Genomic DNA, 10574 nt, shown 5'->3' on the forward strand with positions numbered 1-10574 from the left:
AATATCCGGTATGGTGAATCCCCCTTCACTAATTTTCTTTTTTTCATTGATATTCTTGGGCACATGTTCTTCATATAAAGTTTAAGATCCTTTGATACTTTTTTTAAAAAGAAATCACTGTTGGCCTCTTCCTTATGGCCTTGAGGGGATAAAGGAACACATGATGTCTGATGTTTGTATCATCAACAAGCTCAAAGAGCTTGGATAACTTAGACTTCAGTTAGGCTTATCATGTAACAAGGGTGTGTATCAGGTATTTGCACAATCATAGAAATGACTGTGATTTTTTTTTTCCTGAAGAAGATTTGCCCTGAGCTAACATCTGTGCCAATCTTCCTCCATTTTGTATGTAGGTCGCCACCACATCATGGCCGCCAGTGAGAGGTGTATGTCCACACCCAGGAACTGAACTCTGGCGGCCAAAGCAAAGTGTGCCAAACTTAACTACTAGGCCACAGGGCTGGCCCTCAATCGTTCTTTTAAAAAATGAATTTGACCATGTATGTTTATATATAACCTAGTTATCGAATAATAAATTTTGACAGTTTTATTGACATATAAGTAATATATAAGCTGCATGTATTTAAAGTGTACACTTCAATAAGTTTTGAATAGGCATACACCTGCGAAACCATCACCACGATCAACATAATGAATATATCAGTCACCCTGAAAGTTTCCTCATGTTCATTTATAATCTCTCCCTTGTGTCCATCCCCGCCCCCATCGCACCATCCCCTGGGCAATCACTGATCTGCTTTCTGGTACATCAGATGAGTTTGCAGTTTCCAGAATTTTATATAAATGGAACAATATAGCATGTGCTCTTTTCTATCTGACTTCTTCCATTCAGCATAATTATTTTTAGATTCATTCATGTTAGTACATTCATTCCTTTTTTTTTTTTTTTTGAGGAAGATTAGCCCTGAGCTAACATCTGCCTCTAATCCTCCTCTTTTTGCTGAGGGAGACTGGCCCTGAGCTGGCATCCATGCCCATCTTCCTCTACTTTATATGTGGGATGCCTTCCACAGCATGGCTTGCCAAGCAGTGCCATGTCCACACCCAGGATCCGAACCGGCGAACCCCAGGACGCTGAAGCAGAAGGTGCAAAATTAACCACTGCGCCACCAGGCCAGCCCTTCTCTTCTCCATCTTAACTTCTCTGTTCTCTAATCAAATTTTTCTTGAGTAATTTCCTCCAGTGAAATATGGGATTGATACACTCTCAGAATCTGCTAGATCCCCAAATATCTTTCTGTTGCGCTGACAAGTGAATGCTTCCCCAGCTGCGTGTGAAATTCCTGGGCAGCCATCCTTTTCTCTCAGTATTCCCTCTTTTAGCTTCCAGTCCTGCACATGAAAAGTCCTGTGCCAATCGGATTCTTTTCCCTTTGTCGATAACTTGCTCTTTATGTTTAGAACTTGAAAATGTTTTTCTTTAATCTTGGTATTCAGGAGTTTCACACTTAAATGGATGTCCTTTCTTTTTGTATCTTCCTCTGCCCCTTCAGTCTACAAGCTCAGATCTTTCTTCAGGTTGGCAAAATATTCTTCTATTTTAAAATTATTGCTTCTCCTCCATCTACGCCTTTTCTTTCCTTTGAAATATATTTGAGTGTTAGGACTACTGGATCTATTCTCCAAGTCTCATATTTTCCTCATTATTTCCATCTCTTCGTATTATTTGCTCTGTGCTTTGAAATATTTTTTCCGCTTGTTCTTCCAAGCCACTAATTTGTGTCTCGGCAGTGACCCGACTTCTTTCTTCCAATACAGATACTGACTCTTTTTTGTTGAAAATAATGTTTTTTAGTTCTAGAAAGTATTTTCTTGGTATACTACTCAAATCTCTTTAAGTGCTCCTAATATTTTCTTAAGCTGTCATATACCTCCAGTGGTTCCTATGCTGTCTGTAGGCAGGAAAACCAGCTATAATGACCTCATCCCTGGAGGGCCAAGGCCCCCTGAGTCATACTCTTCCGGTATCCCCACGGTCCTGACCTCTGCCCTCTGCCCAGGGGCTCCCCAGAGCTGGTCTCCAGGCTCCTTCGTGGTGAGAAGGAGGAAGTTCCTCACCAGGTCTCCACATCAGCCCTTCCTTTTACTAACCCCGAGTTCAAGGCTTCACTTGCACACCCTGCCTCCTGGCCCCAGCAGCGATAGGCTAAGGAGAGGCAGGTGTTTGGAGTTGGGAGCGGGAATTCCCTTCGAAGAGTGGTCCTCAAACTTAAGTGTGCATTAGAATCACCCACAGGGCCCATTAATACAGATGGTTAAAAAAAACCCCCACCCCCACCCCCGCCCCAACCCCGGAGTTTCTGACTCATTAGGTCTGGGGTAGGGCCTGATAATTTGCATTGCTAATCAGTTCCTAAGGAATGTTGATGCTGCTGGTCTAGGAATCAAACTTTGAGAACCACCACATTAGGATACATCAAACCAAGCCCTCTTCCTTCTTCAAAATTATACCTTTTTTATGGTAAGGAGATTAGTCAATGTCAGGGAGGTATCGTCTCCTCCTTTTACATTGGGTTTTTCAACTTGTTCGTAGTACTGAGGCTTGTACACAGCTGGGCTCCCCCCAGGACCACTTCTTCCACTAAAGCCTTCGTGGGTGCTTGGCTGCCCTGACTTCTGGTCTGAGACCGGGGTGCTGGCAGAGGGTCCAAGGTGCCCCGGGCAGGATGCTGAGGAGCTGAGGAGGAGTAGAGGTGAGTCAGACTGGAAAGCGCCTCCTTTGTCCAGGCTCAGGACCCCATTCACCCTGCAGCACCCTTGTTTTACCCTTGCACCCAGAGGTTGGCAGCACAGCTGCCCAGGCCCTGTCTCTAGGCTCCCCAAGTGGGCGGGGATGTGGGGTGGGAAGCACCTGGAGTGGGGCTGCACTTGTGAGGCAGGGAGGGCTCTGGGGCCACCGGCCCACCCAGCGCAGTTCTCCTCCTGGGCGAGGAGCCCTCTTGTCTTCCTGTCTAGGGTCTCCTGGCCACTGCCCCATGCAGCCCCCTAACTGTCCGCCCACTCTCTTGCTTCAAACGCCTTTCCTTCATCCCTTTGATTTTGTCCAGTCTTTCCTCCAAATCTCCTTGCCTGTCCAGGACCCCATAGAACACCCACTCCACTCCTCTGTGGTCCCCTCCCTAATCTGTGCTGGCCCAGGGCCTGTGGCCTCCGTAACACCTCACCCCAGCTGTTCGGAGCTCCTGCCTCCCACTTTACTCCTCCCTTGCTCTATTGTTTGGAGCCCCCCTCCCATAACACACACTCCACTATTCCAGAGCATAGACCTCAAATGGGCATTTCAGCAGTGTCCAACGTTCCTACTGTTTATCTGGAGGACTCCCTTCCCACTCTCCAAAAGAACAATTTCATTTTTTCTCTCTCCTCCCATCATCCATCTCCAAGTCCACAGATCCCCCCACCCCACCCCTAACACATACCTCCCTCAGCTCTCCTCTGTTCCAATTCCTTCCTGTCAACTGGAGGAATTAGCCCTCTTCACATCAAAGCCATCCTCTCTCCTCTCACCACTGCAGACACTTAGTGCCTTGGATGAACTCCGGGTACCATCTCGTCCTTCCTCCTCTCTACCAAATTGCTCCCATCAGCATCCAGATGTGCTCCTCTGCTATGTCTCATCTCTGACTCTTCCTCTCTTCACCCCACATCCTCATCAAGCTGTCCCACTTCTCAGCTTCCCGTCATAACCAAACTTCTGGAAAGAGTGGTCTGTGCTCACTGTTGCTGCTTTCTCACCTCCATTCATCTTTGTGATAATCATGGGTCTGCAAAGGTGCGGCTCCCTGTTTTAGTGTGGGTCATTTACCCCAGGACCCTTCTCTTCCTGTCATTTCTCTTCCCACCATAGGGATGTTAGCTTAGGGCTCATCTCCCTCAAAAAAAAAAAAAAAAAGATGTCTTCTAATTTCAACTTCCAATAGTTTGTTGCTAGTATGTAGAAATACAGTTGATTTTTTTTTTTTTTTAAAGATTTTATTTTTTCCTTTTTCTCCCCAAAGCCCCCCGGTACATAGTTGTGTATTCTTCGTTGTGGGTTCTTCTAGTTGTGGCATGTGGGACGCTGCCTCAGCGTGGTCTGATGAGCAGTGCCATGTCCGCGCCCAGGATTCGAACCAACGAAACACTGGGCCGCCTGCAGCGGAGCGCGCGAACTTAACCACTCGGCCACGGGGCCAGCCCCAATACAGTTGATTTTTGTATACTGATCTTGTATCTTGCAAACTTGCTAAACTAGTTCTAGTAGCATTTTTGTAGATCCGTTAGAATTTTCTACATAGATGATCATATTATCTGCAAATAAAGACAATTTTAGGGCCGGCCCAGTGGCACAGTGGTTAAGTTCGCATGTTCCACTTTGGTGGCCCAGGGTTCCCTGGTTCAGATCCCAGGCATGGACCTATGCACCACTTGTCAGGCCATGCTGTGGCAGGCATCTCACATATAAAGTAGAGGAAGATGGGCACAGATGTTAGCACAGGGCCAGTCTTCCTCAGCAACAAGAGGAGGATCGGCAGCGGATGTTAGCTCAGGGCTAATCTTCCTCAAAAAAAGAAAAGACAATTTTCCTTTTTCTTTATGATCTTTGTGTCTTTTATTTCTTTTTCTCACCTTATTGTCTGGGTAGAACCTCTAGCACGATGTTAAATAGAAGGAATGAGTGCGGACCTCTGCCTTGTTCCTGATTTTAAAGGGAAAGAGAGATATATATATATACACAAAAATAAATAAATATATAGTTGTATATATATCAGCTTTATTCAAATATAATTCACATACAATTTAATTCGCCTGCTTAAAGGACACAAGGATTCCATCTCCTGTAAATGAAATCATACCATATGTGGTCTCCTGAGATGGGCTTCTTTTTCTCAGCACGATGTTTTCAAAGTTAAACCGTGTTGTAGCACGTACAGTACTTCACTCCTTTGTGTGGTCAAATAGCATTCCATTGTATGGACACACCACATTTTATTTATCCATTCATCAGTTGAGGAATATGAGGGTTAATTTCATGTGTCAACTTGACTGAACAAAGGGATGCCCAGATAACTGCTAAAACATTATTTCTGGGTGTGTCTGTGAGAGAGTTTCTGGAAGAGATTAGCATTTGGTTCAATAGGCTGAGTACAGAGATCCACTCTCACCAATGTGGGCAGGCATCATCCAATCCTTTGAGGGCCCAAACGGAACAAAAGGCAAAGGAAGGGCAAATTCTCTCTCTTCTTGAGCTGGGACGCTCATCTTTTCTTGTTGTCAGACATTAGAGCTCCTGGTTCTTGGGCGTCAGACTCTGGGACTTACACAGTGGCCCCCTGATTCTCAGGCCTTCAGCTTCTAACTAGGGGTCACACCAGCAGCTCCTCTGGTTCCAAGGCCCTTGGACTCAGAATGAATTAGACCACCGACTTTCCTGTTCTCCAGCTCACAGACAGCAGATTGCAGGACTCCTCACCCTCATAACCAAGTGAGCCAATTACTATAATAAATCTCCTCTTACAGTATATATCTACATATACCCTATTGGTTCTGTTTCTTTGGAGAACCCTGACCAACACAATGGACATTTGGGTTGTTTCCACTTTTTATCTATTATGAATAATGCTGCTATGAACATTTATGTACAACTTTTTGTGTGGATGTATGTTTTCATTTGTCTGGGAGTGGAATTACTGGGTCATATGATCACTCTATATTTAACCTTTGAAGAGCTGACAGACTGTTTTCCAAAGTGGCTGCACCAGTTTAAAATGCCACCAGCAGTGTATGAGGGTTCCACTTTCTCTACATCCTCACCAACACTTGTTCTCTTTTTTATGATAGCTGTCTTAGTGGGCTATGACGTGGTATCTTGTTGTGGTTTTGATTTGCATTTCCCTCTGACTAATGATGGTGAGCATCCTGTCATGTGCTTCTTGGCCATTTGTATGTCTTCTTTGGAGAAATGTCTATTCAGATCCTTTGCCCAGTTTTTAATTGGGTTGTCTTTTCTAACTGACTTGTAAGAGTTCCTCTATTCTAGATACAGGTCCCTTATCAGATACATGATTTGCGAATATCTTTTTCCATTCTATAAGTTGCCTTTTCATGATCTTAATGGTGTCCTTTGAAGCACAAGTTTTAAATTTTGATGAAGTCCAATTTATCCACTTTTTCTTTTGTTGCTTATGCTCTGGTGTCATACGTAAGAAGGCTTGGCCTAACCCAAGCTCATGAATATTGTCTTCTTTTTATTCCAAGAGTCATATAGTTTTAGCTCTTACATTTAGTTCTATGGTCCATCATGAATTACTTTTTGTGTGTGATATAAGAAAGGGGTTCAATTTCATTCTTTTGCATGTAGATATCCAGTTGTCTCAGCACCATTTGGGAAAAGACTATTCTTTCCCTCAGTGAATTGTCTGGGCATCCTTGTTGAAAATCAATTGACTATAAATGTGAGAGTGTATTTCTGGATTCTCAGTTTATTCCATTGATCTGCATGTCTATACTGTAGACCACACTGTCTTCATTGCTATAGCTTTGTAGTAAGCAAAGCGTCCATTGTCCTCAGGACATGTCACTCTCTCAGCATTGATATGTGACAGCATGCACCACATACTGCCAATCGAGGAAACTCACTTGAAATTTGGTGTCCAGAGTTTTCACTGGGGCTTTATTATACAGGCATGATTGATTGCCCACATGGTTGAACTTGATCTCTTCCCCCCAGACCCCCAATCCCTGGAGGTCAGGCTGATATGTGGCCCAAGGAATGCACCATGAGTCAGCATGTTAGCATAAACTATCAGAAGTGGACTGAGGGGCTCACCATAAATAACAAGGGCACCTGACCACTTGGGGAATTCCAAAAGTTTAGAGCTTACCTCCCTGGAGCAAGGGACAAAGGCCAGGCCTTGGGCAAGGCTGAAATCTTCACATCTTCTATTCCTAGGCTGCTGAGAGTTTTTATCAGGAATGGATCTTGGATTTTATGTCTTTTCTGCATCTATTGAGATGATAATGTTTTTGTGTTTTTTGTCTGTTAGTGTGTTGAATTGCATTGATTAATTTTTGAAAATTAAACCAACCATGAATTCCTGGGGGTAAACCTCTTTAAATACGATGTATAATATTTTTCTATATTGTTAAATTCAATTTGCTACACTTGTTTTACGAATTTTTGTATCTGTGTCTTAATGAATATTTCTCTGTAGTTTTTTTTTCTTGTAATGCATTTATCTGGTTTTCATATAATATTCATATTTGGTATCATATTCTAGGCAATAAAACATGTCTAAATAAATTTTAAAGGATTCAAATTATAGAAAGTATGTTTTCTAAAATGGTTTAAATCAGAAATCAATAACAGAAAGATTTGGACAATCCCTAAACATGTGGAATCTGAAGAACATACTTCTTAACATTTGCATCAAAGAATAAATTAAAAGGGAAGTATTTTACTCTTTGACATCAGTATTAAAAGGATCTTTTCGGACACCATGCCTTCTCAGAGAAGGGAAACAACAGAAAGAATAAACAAATGGGACTTCATCAGATTAAAGAGCTTCTTCAAGGCAAATGAAAACAGGATTGAAACAAAAAAACAACCCACTAACTGGGAAAAAATATTTGCAAGTCATATATCTGACAAAGGCTTAATATCCATAATATATAAAGAACTCCCGCAACTCAACCACAAAACATCAAACAACCCAATCAAAAAATAGGCTGGAGACATGAACAGACATTTCTCCAAAGAAGATATACTGATGGCCAATAGGCACATGAAAAGATGCTCATCATCACTGATCATCAGGGAAATGCAAATCAAAACTACTCTAAGATATCACCTTACACCCGTTAGAATGACAAAAATATCTAAAACTAATAGCAACAAATGTTGGAGAGGTTGCGGAGAAAAAGGAACTCTCATACACTGCTGGTGGGAATGCAAACTGGTGCAGCCACTATGGAAAACAGTATGGAGATTCCTCAAAAAACTAAAAATAGAACTACCATACGATCCAGCCATCCCACTACTGGGTATTTATCCAAAGAGCCTGAAGTCAGCAATCCCAAAAGTCCTGTGCACCCCAATGTTTATTGCAGCACTGTTTACAATAGCCAAGACGTGGAAGCAACCTAAGTGCCCATCAACAGACGAATGGATAAAGAAGATGTGGTACATATATGCAATGGAATACTACTCAGCTGCAAAACAGAACAAAATCATTCCATTTGCAATAACATGGATGGACCTTGAGAGAATTATGTTAAGTGAAATAAGCCAGCAAGAGAAAGATAATCTGTGTATGACTCCACTCATATGAGGAATTTAAAAATGTGGACTAAGAACAGTTTAGTGGATACCAGGGGAAAGGTGGGGTGGGGGGTGGGCACAAAGGGTGAAGTGGTGCACCTACAACATGACTGACAAACATTAATGTACAATTGAAATTTCACAAGATTGTAACCTATCAATAACTCAATAAAAAAAAAGGGAAGTATTTTGCACCAAAGGAAAATAAAAACATAACAGATAAAAATTTATGAGATGAAGCTGAGGTGGTACTTAGATGGTAATTTATAGCACTGAACACTTATATTAGAAAAGAAGAAAAGTTTAACATCAATGTCCTCAGCTTCTATCTTAAGAAATTGGAAAGAGAAGAGCAGATTATACCCGAAGGAAGCTGAAGAAAGTAAATAGTAAAGATTAGAGCAGAAATTAATTAAGTAGAAAACAGTTAAGAAACTCAATGAAACCAAAGCTGGTCCTTTGAGAAGATCAATAGCAATAAACCCTAACTGAACTGAACAGGAAAACAGAGAGAAGACACAAGTCATCCATATCAGGAATGAGACAAGTGACAATACTACAGATTCCATAGATACCAAAAGGATAACAAGGAAACAGTTTTGTATCAATACATCCTACAACTTAGATGAAAATAGACAAATTTTGAAAGGCAAAAACTACCAAAGCTTACTCAAGAAGAAATAGCCTTGAATATAGCCCTTATCTATTAAAGAAATTGCATATGTAATTTAAAATCTTCCCCAAAGGAAAACCCTATGTCAATACCTGGTACACATAACCCTCAAGTCCATCTTCCTGGCAGAAGAGAGCAGCCCCAGAACACCTCCAGTTGACGTTAAAAAAACCCTCGGAGCCAACTTTAGAATGTAAGTGGTTATAACAAAAAACTAAAAATAACATGCTACAAACTAAGGAAATGTGCAAGCTAATTGTGTTGGCACCAGGGAATTTACTAAAAATGAACTTCAGGAATTTTTCAAAACTAGGCCATCACACTACAGGATCCAATCCAATACTACTAGATTCCTTTAACATGTGTGGTTCTGGAGCTCAAGAACTGACAAAATATCAGTCTAGAAAAGAAAGCACAGAATTATTGTATTTGGGGGATAAAATTAAATAGATGGTGGCTCACAGGAACAAATGGGATCTTCTTTAAAATAAAATACATCTTCTGCTTAAGAGACAGACACTTTCGTGATTTTCTCAAGAACCTTAGCTTTGCCCAACCTCAGCTGCCTGATTTGTAAAATACAGGTTGAAAAATCTGCCTAAAGGCCAAAGATGTACCAGGTGAGTCCTTGTGCTGGCCTTTCAACTTCAAGACCTGTAATCCTATGAACCTTGTAATGCTAATACCAAACCAGGGGTTGTAAGAACATTGCCGTCTTTACACAAAACCCAACCTGCAAGGTTCTCCACTTCACATAAAAAAAACTCTCTAAAAAAAGAGATGAATCAGCCAAGCACCCCAACTCTACCTCACCCCCACCTACCACCCTAGGTTATCAATCTGTTTTCTCTGCTCCTCTGTGCTAGTTCCCAGGAGACCATCACATCCCCCCTTTAAAGCTCTGGCCCTTTGTTTCCCTTCACACAGTTAAGATGGGTTGGGAGATCCAAAAGGATGTTAGTCTAAATTTTAAAAGTACATGAACATATCCAGCAACAATAAACACACCTGGTGCCTAGACTGTGGTTTCTAAATGTCATTCTCCACTAAAAAGAATTGGGGCTCCCTGAAGAAATGGCTGATTCAAGCCTGGGGCAAAGAAGGGACAAGATAAGCCCGAAACATTTTTATTGTGCCAGAAAAAAAGGCAGTACTTAAAAAAAAAAAAAAAAAAGTCATGTCTAAAAGACTTGGGAGGGGGCCGGCTCCGTGGCTGAGTGGTTAAGCTCGTGTGCCCCACTTCGGTGGCCCAGGGTTTCATGGGTTCGGATCTTGGGCACAGACATGGCACCGCTCGTCAGGCCATGCTGAGGTGGCATCTCACATGCCACAACTAGAAGGACCCACAACTAAAATATACAACTATGTAGCGGGGGGCTTTGGGGAGAAAAAGGAAAAATAAAATCTTTAAAAAAAAAAAAGGACATGGGAGCCAGATTAAAGGGGCTCCCTATGGTCAAAACTGGGGCAATTTGAGCATGAAAATAAGTAAGGATAGAAATAGATTGTAACCTCTTGAACAAAACAAGGGTCCACATTGATAATAAATAGATGGATGAATGAATGAGGGGAAAGATGAGC

This window comes from Equus asinus, chromosome 22, assembly GCF_041296235.1.
Source record: "Equus asinus isolate D_3611 breed Donkey chromosome 22, EquAss-T2T_v2, whole genome shotgun sequence".
NCBI classification, from domain to species: Eukaryota; Metazoa; Chordata; class Mammalia; order Perissodactyla; family Equidae; genus Equus; species Equus asinus.